Source organism: Danio rerio, chromosome 10 (assembly GCF_049306965.1).
Source record: "Danio rerio strain Tuebingen ecotype United States chromosome 10, GRCz12tu, whole genome shotgun sequence".
In the NCBI taxonomy this organism is placed as follows: domain Eukaryota; kingdom Metazoa; phylum Chordata; class Actinopteri; order Cypriniformes; family Danionidae; genus Danio; species Danio rerio.
Genome location: NC_133185.1, coordinates 1,477,024 through 1,492,528, shown reverse-complemented (window position 1 = coordinate 1,492,528; position 15,505 = coordinate 1,477,024). Strand labels below are relative to the sequence as shown.

At 34.0% G+C, this 15,505-nt stretch overlaps 1 protein-coding gene and 1 long non-coding RNA gene across 7 annotated transcripts in view; both read left to right on the top strand.

Moving 5' to 3' along the window:
* Positions 1–15,505, top strand: part of bmpr1bb (bone morphogenetic protein receptor, type IBb) — a 115,331-nt gene that overhangs the window by 80,351 nt on the left and 19,475 nt on the right.
* Positions 1,500–15,003, top strand: LOC110439934 (uncharacterized). Of its 2 annotated transcripts, XR_002459208.3 has the most exons (5): positions 1,500–1,549; positions 2,282–2,423; positions 5,344–5,410; positions 6,267–6,417; positions 11,889–15,003. It is a non-coding gene; the product is annotated as an uncharacterized lncRNA (long non-coding RNA). The 2 variants fall into 2 exon arrangements; XR_012386055.1 differs by lacking the exon at positions 5,344–5,410.

Here is a 15,505-nt window from a genome sequence, read left to right as displayed (position 1 = left end):
CTATAATAAAAATGTGTATGTGATCTATCAAGCATGTAGTTTGTATTTCATTTTTTTACTATATAAGTTGGCAGTTCATTCCGCTGTGGCGACCCCATGAATGAATGAATATATATAGTAAAAAAAAAGAAATACAAACTACATGCTTGATAGATCAGGAATCCCTGTTTTTATATCAGTTGTTTATTATTAATAAATAAATATATAATAAATAAAGAAATGTATTAATTTGTTTGGAGATTAAATTTAAGTGCATTGTTATCAAAGAAATCGGGTTTTCTAAAAAAAAAGTCAAATGAAAAGAGCATGTTTAATGTGAAACAAATATGTGAAAACTTCAACACGTGGATGCATACATTTAGCAAACTCCAAGTTGAAGTGTGTTACCTGCTGCAATTCCCCTCCCCCACCCCTCTGTTCGTGTGTATGTGTGTGTGTTTGTGTTTTAAGCACCCATCCCCCACTGTCAACTCACAGAAGCCTCAAGAGAGCTGCCCTGGGGTAGACTACGACTATAACAATAATATTAAATTAGTTTGTAAATGTAATTCAAGTTTACAACACCTATCAGGTTTCCCCTCACTTTTATTTTACTTAAAAAAATAAGTAAATATATATATATATATATAGTAATAAAATCATGTTTGATGGATCAGGAAGCATGTTGAAAACATGCCTTAAGATTGTGTTAAAACGCTAAAAATCTCTGTTTTTATATCAATTGTTTTTATTAATTAATAAATTATATATATATATATATAATTTATTTATTTGTTTGGAGATTAAAGTGCACCATCAAAGAAATCGGATTTTCTAAAAAAAAAGTCAAATGAAAAGAGCATGTTTAATGTGAAACAAATATGTGAAAACTTCAACACGTGGATGCATACATTTAGCAAACTCCAAGTTGAAGTGTGTTACCTGCTGCAGCTCCCCTCCCCCACCCCTCTGTTCGTGTGTATGTGTGTGTGTGTGTCTTGAGCACCCATCCCCCACTGTCAACTCACAGACGCCTTGTGAGAGCTGCCCTGGGGTAGAGACTATGACTATGATGACGACGACAATAATATAAAATTAGTTTGTTAACGTAATTCTAGTCTACAACACCTATCAGGTTTCCCCTCACTTTTTTTTTTACTTTAAAAATATATATATATATTTTTATTTTATAATTATTTTTTATTATATATATATTTATTTATTTACTTATTTGGAGATTAAATTAAAGTGCACCATAATCAAAGAAAATCAGGTTTTCTAAAAAAAAAAAGTCAAATGAAAAGAGCATGTTCAACATAAAACAAATATGTGAACACTTCAACACGTGGATGCATACATTTTGCAAACTCCAAGTTGAACCTGCTGCAGTTTCCCTCCCTCACCCCTCCCCCACCCCTCTGTTCATGTGTATGTGTGTGTGTGTGTTAAGCACACATCCCTCACAGCGCCTCATTCAACTCATGAACGCGCGGCATTTGCAAACACGTGCTAATGACGCAATCAATTGGAGACGCCTTTTCCCGCGAACTCATCTCTCCAGGGAGAGCAGGTAAATCAATTTATGTATTTAAATGCATAATTACTGCTTACACGACAAAACATTGCCTTTGTAAGATGTATGTTTAGTGCATATATTCCTTTGTCGATTATATTTGTTGAAATGTATTTAATAGCAATGTTAGCTGTATACTGTTTAACACACTACATTTCTGTTGATCAAAATAGTGCTTGCGTGTGCTTGTGTGGTTGCCCCAAAAATAAAATCTTTATTTTTTGTTTAATATGGTGATTATTTTAAATTACTTTAAGTAAATAAGCCTTTTAATGATGTTAATTAGCTTGCCCAAACGCACAGAACATTATATATATATATATATATATATATATATATATATATATATATATATATATATATATATATATAACGTCTTTATTATATCAAAGTATATATAATTTTGAGGTGTGTAAAGTTACAAAAACATGAAAATGGTTCATGTGGGTCTAGCCCTGTTTTCAGTCTAAATAACAATGTATTTATAGCTTTGTTTAACGAATATAGGAAAATTAATCTTGGATGTGATTTACATCCTAGCTATTCTGTTTTTAATTACATTATGATTTAATTTTTGATTTAAATTTTTAGATAGAAGTACATTACTAGATCTATGTGAAATCATTTGGGTTCAGCAGAACAATAGACAATATATAAAATGTATTATGCTATTATTATTATGTTATTTATTAGCATAATATAATTTATTATATTTATTTTTTCGTAAAGTCTTTATAGGAAACATGCCCTTTGTCTTCATGCTGAGATTAAGAAAAAACAGAAAGCGTAAAATACCTCAAGAGGATGCAGAACATTACATTTGTTGTAAAAGTGACAAACCTGCAAGTGCAATTCATCAACAATTACAAAGGTAAGTTATACTCACAAACACTCTATCTCTCTGATAATGAACATGTACAATATTGACATTATGGGAACTCAAAATACATTGAATAATTATTTATTATGTAAACTTTTACAGTTCTTTTTAGTAAAATCCATGTTGTGTTGCAGTGGTATTGTTAACAGTGCAACATTCTAAGAGACTTAATTGTTTTTCAATAATATTTTCAAGTTCATCTGGCCTACTACAGGTTGAAATATTAACTGAAACTTTCTAAAATTTAAAACATTTATAGGTCAGTTGTACTGTACATTAACTCTGTGCAAGAAGGCTTCAATAGTAAACATTAGTTAATTAAAAGTATTGGTAAAGTTTAATGTTAATCTTAGGTGATGATAATTTCTTAATGCTTATGTATGTGTTAAAATTATAGTAATCTGATTACAATCGTTTTACTAAAGTTAGTCGTTTTACTAAATAGGGATAATAACTAATAATATTCAGTTGTATTACTTTATCCTATATTAAAACAGTAACTGTAATGAATCTGGCTTTTTTCTCCCTGTTGACTTTATTTTATTTTAAAGTGTTACCTGTTGTACTTTATCATACTTTTGCAATTAAATTGGGTTGAAACATTTATTAACTCTGAACATGTATATACAACAAAGCACTACATTAATTATTTTTGCTATTATAATTGTTAAAGTAACCAATGCAAACCATACACACACTTAAATTAGTTTTTAATGTATCTGTAATGTAAAATATTTTACAGATTACCAGACTTTTAATTTTCAGCCAGGCACTCCAATGGCTTCCAATGACATCTTTCCATTTCAAAATTGTCACGTTTAAGATCTGATCTCTTTAAAAATCAGTAATCTTCACTACCTGTTATATATATATGATATGAAGTGGGTTTCAGATCGGACAAGAAGCACTGAATTAAAGTCCATTTCCCCCCGCCATGTCTTTAAAATATGACAGTTTTTTTACCCTGTATTTTGGTTGTTGCTAGATCAGATATGGTTGCAGCCGAAAGTTAACGAAAACTATTTATATTATTTCTTAAATTTCACATTTGTTGTATTTTATTAACGTCTATCCCCACCCCAACCCTAAATCCAACTGTCACAGTAACGTAAAAACAGTAGTTGTATTGAGTATTATTCATGCTGCTATCTATTAAAATACCCAATACATTTTATTTTTTAAAGTCTACCTCCACCCCAACCTTAAACCCAACCGTCACAGTACTGTAAAAATATTCATTATCGTTATACATTCATTCATTCATTTTCTTTTCAGCTTAGTCCTTTTATTAATCTGGGGTCGCCACAGCAGAATGAACCGCCAACTATTCCAGCATATGTTTTACACGGCGGATGCCCTTCCAGCTGCAACCCATCACTAAGAAACCCATACACATTCATTCACACTCATACACTTCAGACAATTTTTATCTTACCCAGTTCACCTGTACCACATGTCTTTGGACTGTGGGGGAAACCGGAGCACCCCGAGGAAACCCACGCGAATACAGGGAGAACATGCAAACTCCACACAGAAACACCAACTGACCCAGGATTGAACTTGCGACCTTCTTGTTGTGAGGCGCCAGCACTACCTACTGTGCCACCGCGTCGCCTATTATACAGTGTCATAAAAATGCTGCTATATGGATATGCATAGCACATACCAGCCGGCCACGTATTCGATTTAGACTTTACCCAGTATTTTCAATGGAATATCTGCGCTAGCCTTTTGCTATACTGACGGCGCTAGTGGTTATACCATCGTTCATCTAATTTTACGCTTGAACAACTAAATGAATGCTTTAGTCTGTTTAACTGAATGTATTGTAATTACATTACAACATTGATGATGTACAAACAACCTTGTGAAATTGAAAATATCCACATTAAGCTATCACCGGAAGTTTATCGTTGGCTTTAAAACTCTAGCTGTGCAGAGAGCCCATTGTGCATAAACAATTTTGTTCCAAATCCCCGTTAATATCTAATCTTTGTGCTAACAAACAATAGCGAACACAGTTGGGCAAGTTACTTCCAAAATGTAATGCATTACAGTATATATATATTAAAAGTTACTGCCATTTCTTTTTTTGTAATTGGTTACATGACAATATTAATATCTCAGAAATGCATTACACTACTTTTGTATTACTTTTAGGTTACTTTAACCAAAATACCCACAGAAGTACGACTCTAATGAATTAAAGTATTAATTTTCAATAGTATGTCTATGTTTTCAAATACATTTAGCTATATATTGTAATTATTCAGAGAAATTTTTGTTTGCACAAGGAGTCTGACAACAGCCAGTGCTCCACACAGAGATCTGATCATTTATTTGACATATTTTCTTTTAAATATATATTCATAGTGCTTCACCTTTTACACATTTATATATATGACTGTGTAACCTTAATCACTTCTGGGGATGGGGACTTTTTACAGTAAAAGGTAGCAATTTTATTTTATCCAATAAATGCATTGATAATATCCACAGATTTTTAAATAGTCAATCAAATGAACTTAAACTATTAAAATTGCAACAAACATTTGTTTTGGCCCAAACTACAAAAACAAACAAATTTAAAACTAGTTTAAACACACTGGTTTAATCATCTATACATGTCATTATAACTATATTGTATAAATATTATTTCAAAGACCTACATCATGCTAACAATTAAAAGCTGAATGACATGACATAACAGGCGATTGCCCTCTGAGTGCACCTGAAAAGACATGAATGACACTTCTCATAAAGCTTGAGAAGCATACAGGACAAGTAGAACAATTAGTTCAAATAAAAACACAAAAGTCTGTAGAATTTAATGCAAACTAAAAAAATGCAATTATGTACCAATGATAATTAATTTTCAACAAACTGCAGCTAATGAACGTCTTTTGTTTAGGAGGATGAGTTTTCACCACTGAAGCTTTATTCAGAGGCGATTTTGTTCTTGATTACAAGTTTGGGTGGTGAGTATGATTAGCCGAAAGGTTATTAAATATGTTTAGATGTGGTTAAATAAATGAGCAAATAAGCAAACATAACACTGCCGTGCCCCTATGCCAGGGATCACCAAACTTGTTCTTGGAGGGCCGGTGTTCTGCTGATTTTAGCTCTAACCCAAATCAAACACACCTGAACAAGATAAACAAGGTCTTACTAGGTATACTTGAAACACCCAGGCAGGTGTGTTAAGGCAAGTTGGAGCTAAACCCTGCAGGGCACTGGACCTCTAGAAATAAGATTGGTGACCCCTGGCCTATGCTATAGTATCATGATTGGTGATCTCAAAGGTGGATGATATGAAAATTGTGTATCACCCAACAATAATGTCCAAGCACTGCACAACTCTGAACAAGTTCGACCCACGCATGTGCAAGGCAGGCAATTCTGTAATCTATCAGCTTAAATATATCGGCCATATTTTGATATCAGACTGATGACCATAACATAAAAAAAGCATTTATCGGCTGATATTGATATGGCCGATAATATATTATGCGTCTCAAAATTTAAGTATTTCTGATTCTGATCATTCTGATTACAATCAGTTCCCATATTTGATTGCAATTTCATAAAAAATGTACCTCACAGACATAAAAAATATATTACAGGAATTGGAAAGTGAAATGTAAATTAACACTTCTAATCAAATCTGTAGTTTTTAGTGAAATAATTAGTAAGTTTTAAAATAGAATTAATTCTCGATACTATTGTTAACACCTCTTTGAAGATGGTCACAGAAAAAAAAATAGTACATTTTAAATGTATAAACTTTAAAAATTGTTTGTATTTTATGCTTAGTGATTGTTTTATGTTTTTCAGCATGGATGCATCGAAAGAAGATGGGTCTTAAGGGAGACTTGTAAATGATGACCACAAAGCTCCTAACTGCAAAATGAAAATCATATCTTTGCTGTGTGCAACATACTTCCAGGAGAAGATATAACCTACAATTATGGAGATTCTGGTTATGGTGAGTAGGGGTCAGTAGTATGAGTCTACAGAAATCAGTAGGTTCACTTACCAATTGTCTATATTATGAAACATAAAATTCAACCATAATTATACGGATGCTTTATTCTGTAATATTGACAGTCAAAATAGCAATACTGACTGACATGTATAAGTAGAAAGTCTGGTCAGAAGGAATATACAGGGTTTCCGCGGGGTCTTAAAAATGCTAAAATTAAAAAAATCGAAATTTAAGGCCTTCAAAAGTCCTAAATTCACTATTCTAAGTCTAAAATATTTTTGCACAGGTCTTATTTTTGCGATGTCCATGTAACGCTACATCTAAAACTCATTTAAATTCTTTTTTTGTTGTTGTTGCTAGGTTTTCAGGGTGTTGTAGGACTATTTCACTAGTCCAATTGTAATTTGCGCTATTACAACTACAAATAAGACCGACATGCCCTATACCGACAATTGCCAATCAGCTTTCTGTTATTGAACTCAGTGCGCGCGGTAAATGTGATGTCATCACTGTGTTTATGGAGGTCTGCCAGCCGCGACATGATTTTGGCTGGCAGAGCTCACAAAATGTTTTTTCAGTTCGTGCGGTTCAAATTTGATTTGAATTAAATATGAAACACTTTGAAGAGATTTTGTCTGAAACAGGTATGACTGTACACACATAGGGCTGGACAATAATTCGATATCAATATATATCGCGATAGATTTTTTTCAATAACAGTGATGATTTTTAAACCCATTTCCGGTCGATATACATTTGCATACATCTGTTTTATTATAGATAAGATCTTATACCTTGTATCATTTGTCACTGAATGACTTTTCGTGCTCAGAATGAGCGTGATGTCATTTGCGTGATGACGTACATCACAGACACGCTGCCACTGCCAGCGCTCAGAAGTTAGTTAAGCTGCTCCGTCGCAGAATGCAACAAAATGCTACAAAATGTGTGCCCTGAATACTGATGTGAATGAACAAGCTTCCACAACTAAGAATGCAGACAAATTAGTTGATGAGAGAGGAAAGACGAATGCAGTGGTGTGGAAGTGATTCAGCTTTTTAAGTTTCGATAAACGTTTAGTTTCGGTGCTCTGCAAAATGTGCGGTAGAGTGGTGCCGAGTCTGCCGACTAACAGCGGAAACACATCAAATCTGTTCCACCCGATAGAACATACTGAGAGTCAGAAGCAATGACAGAAGATGAGGCATCATTTAAGTTTAAGTCAACCTGTCGCCTCACCATCCACCTTCCCGACACAGTTGGCTATGAGGCGCCGTGTAGGATCTAAATAAAACTTTGCTTATCAACACAAGCATATAAATTACTCGCATATAAACCTATACTATATTCAAAACATGTATGAAACATGTATGAAACTTGCGCTATAGAATTGTTTTCAGTAACGTGATATGAGTTTTAAACTCATTTCCGGTATTTCGATATAAATTTGCATATATATATATATATATATATATATATATATATATATATATATATATATATATATATATAAATAATTATATTTATAAGATCTTATAGATTGCATTAGGGATGTAATACCTCGGTATGAATGTCACGGTACGGTATTTATTGAATCATTTACAGGAAAAACAAAACTTATGAAAATACTCCAAAAAAGTGCCAAAAGTGTCAATGACATACAAATTAGCCATCTATCTGTAAGCTTTGAAACAGGAACTTCAATTTTAATAACAAAAAAATATTAAACCATGTAAAAAATTAATTTTCAATTTAGTATTGTTGAAAACTCATCACATTCAACATTTAATCACTCACTCACTTAGATAGAGATGTGTTTTAAGGAAAATTATCATATAACTATAATCTGGTAAAAGCTGGTATCTCTGGGTATTTACAATGTCCCCTGCAACAAAATAAACCCTCTCATTTGGGACTGAGGATTCTGGGAGAGAGATATGACTTGGCCCAGGTTGACAGCAGTGGGTAACGTTGTGCATTGTCTTTCCCCCACTTGAGAGGACAAGCCATGAGTGAGATAGAGATCTCTTTGCGGTACAAGTCAATGTCTGCATCAATCTGAACAGTGTGCTGTGTTTCTGCAGTCCCCATGACTGTTTTTAGTTGTTTTCCCCGACTTGCAGGCACGTGCACACATAGGGCTCAACCTGTGCAGTGCACATGCCCTTTTTAGTCTTGAATAGAAAGTGCCCTTACAAAATGATCAAATGTGCCCCCGCGACGCGACATACCCTCCGTCCCGCTCTTCAGTAGGCGCGCGACAACACCGCTCTTGAGTATGCGCGCTCAACCCCCCCTCCCCGCTTTACAGTACGCGCGCGACAACACAGCTGATCAGAACACGCGCGACAACACCGCTATTCAGTACGCGCGCAACAACACCGCTATTCAGTACGCGCGCAACAACACCGCTATTTAGTACGCGCGCAACAACACCGCTATTCAGTACGCGTGCTGCGACAACACCCGCTTTATGTTCGATCATTTCCAACTCTTTTTCATCCTCGCTTCTAGCAGCACACTCCATTTCCGCATTACTGGATCTGTAGTGACAACAGACCGCAAAGAATGATGGCAACCCCTGGGCTGATGGGAATTGTAGTTTCCATCACCTCCCGTTCGCTTCATTCGCCTGAGCAAATTTTCTCAGAAGACCTATAGTTTTATCGAGTCAAGCGACTACGGTAATATCGAAAAAAATTAATATTGCGGTATGACGGTATTTACAATACCGTTACATCCCTAGATTGCATCATTTGTCACTGAGTGACGGTCAGTGCTCAGCCATCAGAAAGAGCATGATGTACATCATCACGCATGTGACATCACAGACACGCTGCCAGCGCTTAGCACAGCAGTTGGTTAGCTACGTCGCAGAAAGTTTGCACTGAAGTGTGCCCTGACTACAGATTTGAATAAACAAGCTATATATATATATATATATATATATATATATATATATATATATATATATATATATATATATATATATATATATATATATACACACAGGGCTTGACATTAACATTTTTGATCACCAGCCACTGTGGCTAGTAGATTTCCAACTTTACTAGCCACTCTGCATTTTCACTATCCACAATTTTGTTGTTGGAAAAATATATTTTATATGCATAAGTTTGACATTGACATGCTAAAATAACTTGATTTAAATTTCGTGTTATGTCCACATGTGTCCTCAATCATTTTACTTTTTGTGTGTCGAGTATGAGCTTGCTCAATGAGCATGAGCAAAGGAGTCATGGTTTCATAGTGTTTGCACGACTAGCATGACTTTTTTTAGAGCTCAAAATGAACGATTTACCAAATTTATCTCTATAACCATACAAAACAATAATTATTTCTTAGAAACAAATTTTTTAATGTGTCAAAACAAGCAAAATATAGCTGTATACTATACTTTTTATTTAGTAAACATTTCTTAAAAAAGAAAGAAAAGCAATTGACTTTTAAAAATAACTATTGTCATGTATCAAAAATATTTACAGTAATCTGTCGTGGCTAATGATCATCCTCTCATTTGGTATTCACTTGCTTTCTTCTGCTCGCGTGATCACAATTATTTTACTTCTTGATTCTAAGATCACATTTGCACGCATATTGGGTCATCCTTATATTGTCGAACCCTGCTTTTAGGAAAACTACAAAATTTAAAAAAAATTATTTTCAACCAGCCAAAGTGGCTTGTGGGAGTGATTGTGTAACAAGCCAAAGCTGAAATCTACCTGAATTTGGCGGGTTGGCGGGTGTTAATGTAAAGCCCTGTGTGTATATATATATATATATATATATATATATATATATATATATATATATATATATATATATATATATATGTATATATATATATATATATATATATATATATATATATATATATATATATATATATATATACACAGGGCTTTACATTAACACCTGTCTGTTTGTAAAGGCTAAATACAAAAAAGAGAGTTAACATTTTAAAAAGTGAAAAAGTAAATTTTTTTAAAACTTTTTTATTAAAAGAAAAGTTATAAGAGCCTGGAGGTATTATAGACTTGGCAAATTCAGTTTGCAGATATTTGTAGGTACAGACATCTATTGTGTGCGTTCTTGGCAGTTTTTTTATGTCATTTTAATATTGTCCATATCGATATCGGAATTATATCATATTGACTGAAATTAAGAAGTATATCGTGATATAAATTTTTGTCATATCATCCAGCCCTATACACACATCTTCTTTATGATCAGTCCATGCGTGATCATAGGGAGAAGTAGAACCAGATGACCAATACTTTTTGGCTAGAAATTGCAACAGCAGTGGTAAAGGAGGACAGTTTTTGTAAAAGTTTGGAAAAACCTGAGGGATAAGTTTGTTTAAAAAAGAGGCCATGCAAAAGTGTAGACCCAGTTGGTTTTAATATTACAGAATGTTTTTCCATCATTCATAGGTTTTACACTGATGTATAGACCTATATTACAATTTCGAATTTAAAACAATTTACAAGTTACAAACTAAAATTAAGTAACAAAATTTTGCCTAATTACCCTAACCTGCCAAGTTCACCTAATTAACCTAATTAGGCTTTTAAATGTCACTTTAAGCTGTATAGAAGTGTCTTCAAAAATATCTAGTCAAATATTATTTACTGTCATCATGACAAAGAGAAAATAAATCAGTTATTAGAGATGAGTTATTACCACTATTATGTTTGAAATGTGTTGAAAAAAAATCTGCTCTCCATTAAACGGGAATTGGGGAAAAATAAACAGGGGGGCTAATAATTCTGACTTCAACTGGAAAGGAATATATGAATATATGTATCAGTTTACAGTATATTGATGCCCAATTTCTAGGCTTTATTGGTGATAACTAAACTAGCCAGAAAGTGATGTGTGAATTGTTGAGTGGGCAAAATAAAAAATAAAAAACCTCAATATTTTTAGTGAGTGTACTTGTTTTCTGTTTTTATTTCTGCCTTAATAAAAAATATAATTGTAGAGCAACCCAAGATCTGTTGCCATTAATATTTAACTTTAATGGGTAGAACTGTCTGAGATATGAACAAAAGCATGTGATGCATTATTTAGATAAAAAAATGTATTTAAAAAATCTTGAATGGTTATAAAAATCTTTATAATTAATTATAAAATAATTAAAAACGATTATCCTGAATGATATTAATGATATGACCTAGTTCCAGAAGCTTTTTACTTCTCTGTTTATTTGTCAGATTTTACTGTCTGTTTCTTCTTCTTCTGATCTCTTTATGTGTATGCGTGTTTTTGATATTGCGATATAGGTCCTAAATTTAATACTTAATGGTCTTAAAAAGGTCTTAATAAATCTTAAATTTGACATTATGATATCTGCAGAAACCCTGAATATAGAAATAGAAGAATATACTTGTTCTGTCTTGACAAATATTTCTGATTTCGATATTCTCTGTTTTTTTTCTGACATCCAGTCCCATAATGCTTCTGTCTCCTCACCTGCTTTGGACAACGTGAAGATGAGTGATCCTCACAAACAAACTGAGCCACAACAGTCAGACAAAGCAAGAAGATCAGGGAATAAGACGGTAACCCTTTCATTCAGGCACCAGGTAGCCTATCTAGTGATATTTGCTGCTAAGTGAACAGGGCAGAGTAACCAGAACAAGGTAAGACAGACCCTTTGGCAGGTTTATTTAAAATGTAATCTAGTTCTAACTATTTAACATCATACAATTGTGTCTTAAAGCAATTTATTTAAATATGAAAGGATAGCTCAATTATGTATTTTCACATGCCAGATATTCTGGAGTTAATTCATAAAGTATAACCAATAGTACACATACAGATTTTACTATAAAAGATTGGTTAATTACTGGCAAGTGATAGTTGGACTGCATAGGTAATTGTAAAAAGATGGCGATCTCAATTCGAACCCCTGAACGTCGATGCGCGAACGACATTTAAATGACCATATTGCAGTTTGGAGTTATGTTTACTACAAGATAGGGTTGTGCCGATTGACAGTAGTGTTGTGTATCGATGATAGGGAGAGATATCACCGAGAGCTGAGGCCTGACTATTTTAAAGATGATGTTTGGCTCGTTTTACATTTATGTAGACCTATTACATGTGTTAAATTCATTTTTAAATAAAAGACCTATCATTAATATTATCTTGTTGTGGATGTTATTCTTATCAGAATTAATAATCAATTAACTGTAACTTGTCCAGCTTTAGCTGTGTCCGTCAGCATTGCCTAACCGAGACTTTCAGACTGCAGCAGCAATCATTTAAATTGAAAATTGCCTGCTCAAAGGAAAAAAAATACAATGATTTTAAAATTGCAAGGCGAGTATTACCTATATTCACAATTTTTACCAAAATCAGCATGTCAAAAAGAATTTATTTCCCATTTTTTGCATATCAAGTTAATATGCAACTTCACTGTTCCTTAAAAATAATAGGCTAAATAACAAAACAGGATTTAATTAACAAACAAGTTATAGGTGCAGTAGGTGATCTGCCAAAATACTAACCGGTTGGCATAATATCTTTGAAACACAGTCCCTCCCCTGCCATCCAAAGCCACGGCTCTGAAACACGAATGCTCATCGTAAAGATGGCAGTGGACAACCCACTAGATCATGTCATTCACCATTTATAAATGTAGCTAGTGTTTAGCCGGTGGCGTGCAGGAATTACACTTATTACTAAACCATACTTGCATGCTATTTCACATGAATATTCAGAGTAGTGGTGAACAATATAAAGAGCGCATCACAGGCTGTCATTGTTCAGAAATGACCCAATATAAATACAAAAGCATCTTCAGCTCAGTAAAGTAGGCTAGGCCGAATAGCTCTATTTACTGATGTTTTGTTGTTAAACTAAATATAAATCTACTTTATCAACGCTGTAAAAGGACCTTATGAAGCTGAAAATAGTCGCATCAATCTTTCACGGGGAGATTTCAGTGGCTGAACAACACTTCTGTGCAGATAACCCATTTATAACAACACAATCTACATCAGCTCTGTATGACTAAAAGAGTTTAACACAGAACATGACCTGCCTAACAGAAATACTGCAGTCATGGTATTATTTTTCTTCCAGCGTGCAAAACTCACTCCAATATTGATTCAGGAGTTTAACAGGTTTTTATTTAGCATTTGATTCGCAACTGTGACTGCTCGTCTGCACATGAACGCGCGGCGCACATGCACGCATCCACACGCAAATGGTGAATCTGCATGAAGAGATGCCCAGTGGTTCAAATCTACATTTGCTGACAGTTTGAACTACTTATCAGAATTATGGGAATTGTCAGCCCGACAATATTTAATTGGATGAACATGTTTTAGTTTTATGCCTTACCCAGAATATAAAAATACATATAAACACATTTAGATCATTTTCTTTAATCTTTACTTTTGGACTGTGAAGAGACTTTCGACCAGCACAACAACACATGATTCTGAAGATGATCACCTACTGCAGCTTTAAATAGACTTAAAAAAATAAAATAAAACCAAAAATGAAAACTTTAGAACTGAAAGTGGCTCAGATGTTCTGGAATAAATGGTGTTGCTGTAATGCACAATTGTTGGTCACCTGAGACTCCTTTTATAACAGCACTCTCACAAGATTATCTCTTGCTTTCACAAAACGTTTTTTATCTTTTGTTTATATTTGTTACTAATAGCCTATTTTAGTTTTGCCTACGGGTAAAGGAAGCCTATGGACTTTTTAAATTTGTTTTTAGTGCATATATTTACTGATTTGTCAAATACCCAGAATATACAGGGTGTCCGCGGGGGTTGTGAAAGGTAGTAAATGAAATTAGTCAAAATTAAGGGCATTAAAAAGTATTAAAAAGTAGTTAATGTCATCTGACGAGGTATTACATTTTCGAGCTCAAGATAAATTTTTAGATTTTTAGATACATTTTCAGTTTGTGTTGAGTGCAGGCCTTTATTCTAAAATTTGCGTGGATTTATTTAAATGTTGAGAGTAGGACCGGAGCGATATCGTGAGGTGGTATGGTAACTTGGCAACAAAGCTGCAACGTCAACACACCAGGGCTCGAAATTGTGACTATTCTGGTTGCATATGCGCCCAAAAATTAAGCTATGCAACCTCATAATATATTTGGGAGCCGTCAATCACTTAAGGCTTTCCGCTGTCAGATGACAGGGAGCTTTTGTGACTGCAGGAATTGCAAACGCCTGAAGAGTGAAAAGTACACAGGTTTGCAAATCCCACCTAAAGTTACAAATAATGGCACAGATGACCATGTATATCATGTGGTGAATGTTGATCCACCAACCGAGATCGAGTGTTTTCGGAGAAGGTGGCCGAATCTGGATGCGTTGCATTCACTGCGTGTTCAGCGCAAATGTCCGCTAAATGTCAAATCTAATACTGTACACATCATCGCCAAAGAAGCAGGCCATCTAAGTTTACACTGAAACTGCAGCTCATAACAAAGAACCGCATTGCGCTGTTGGTCATCGCGAGAATCCTGCTCTGCCTGCTCATTTATTAGGTCGGCTGACTCGCCTGCTTTATTCCACAAACACAGAAAAATGTAAATCAGCTCATAACTAGTGTGAGCATTTACAATGACACAAACCAAAATCAAAACTTTCAAAGAGTGGCAGAAGTGAGACTTTTTTTTTTAGATTTATATTCTTTTTCTATTTAATTACTGATGACTGTTTGCAGCTTTCAGCCTTAAATTGAATGATTTATTATTATCTTTTGTTTGTTTTGTAGTAGAAATATTATTCATTAAATTAACTCGCATATAAAAAAACATTTTTGTTTGATGTAAACTATACATTTATTCTTCATGAAGTAACAGTAGGACTTTATATAGCAGATAACCCACATTCAAGGCAGCATGATAATCACAAATGTAATTCTTTGTTAGTATTATTGTCATCATGGATTCAGCACGATTGTCTAACCGTGCTGAGAACGGTTTGTAATTGTGCCGCACTGATCCAGGCTCAGTGGAGAAACAACCGTAACCGTACTGAACTGTTCTTAGAAGAGCGGCTATTGATATTAATGACATGCATAACAT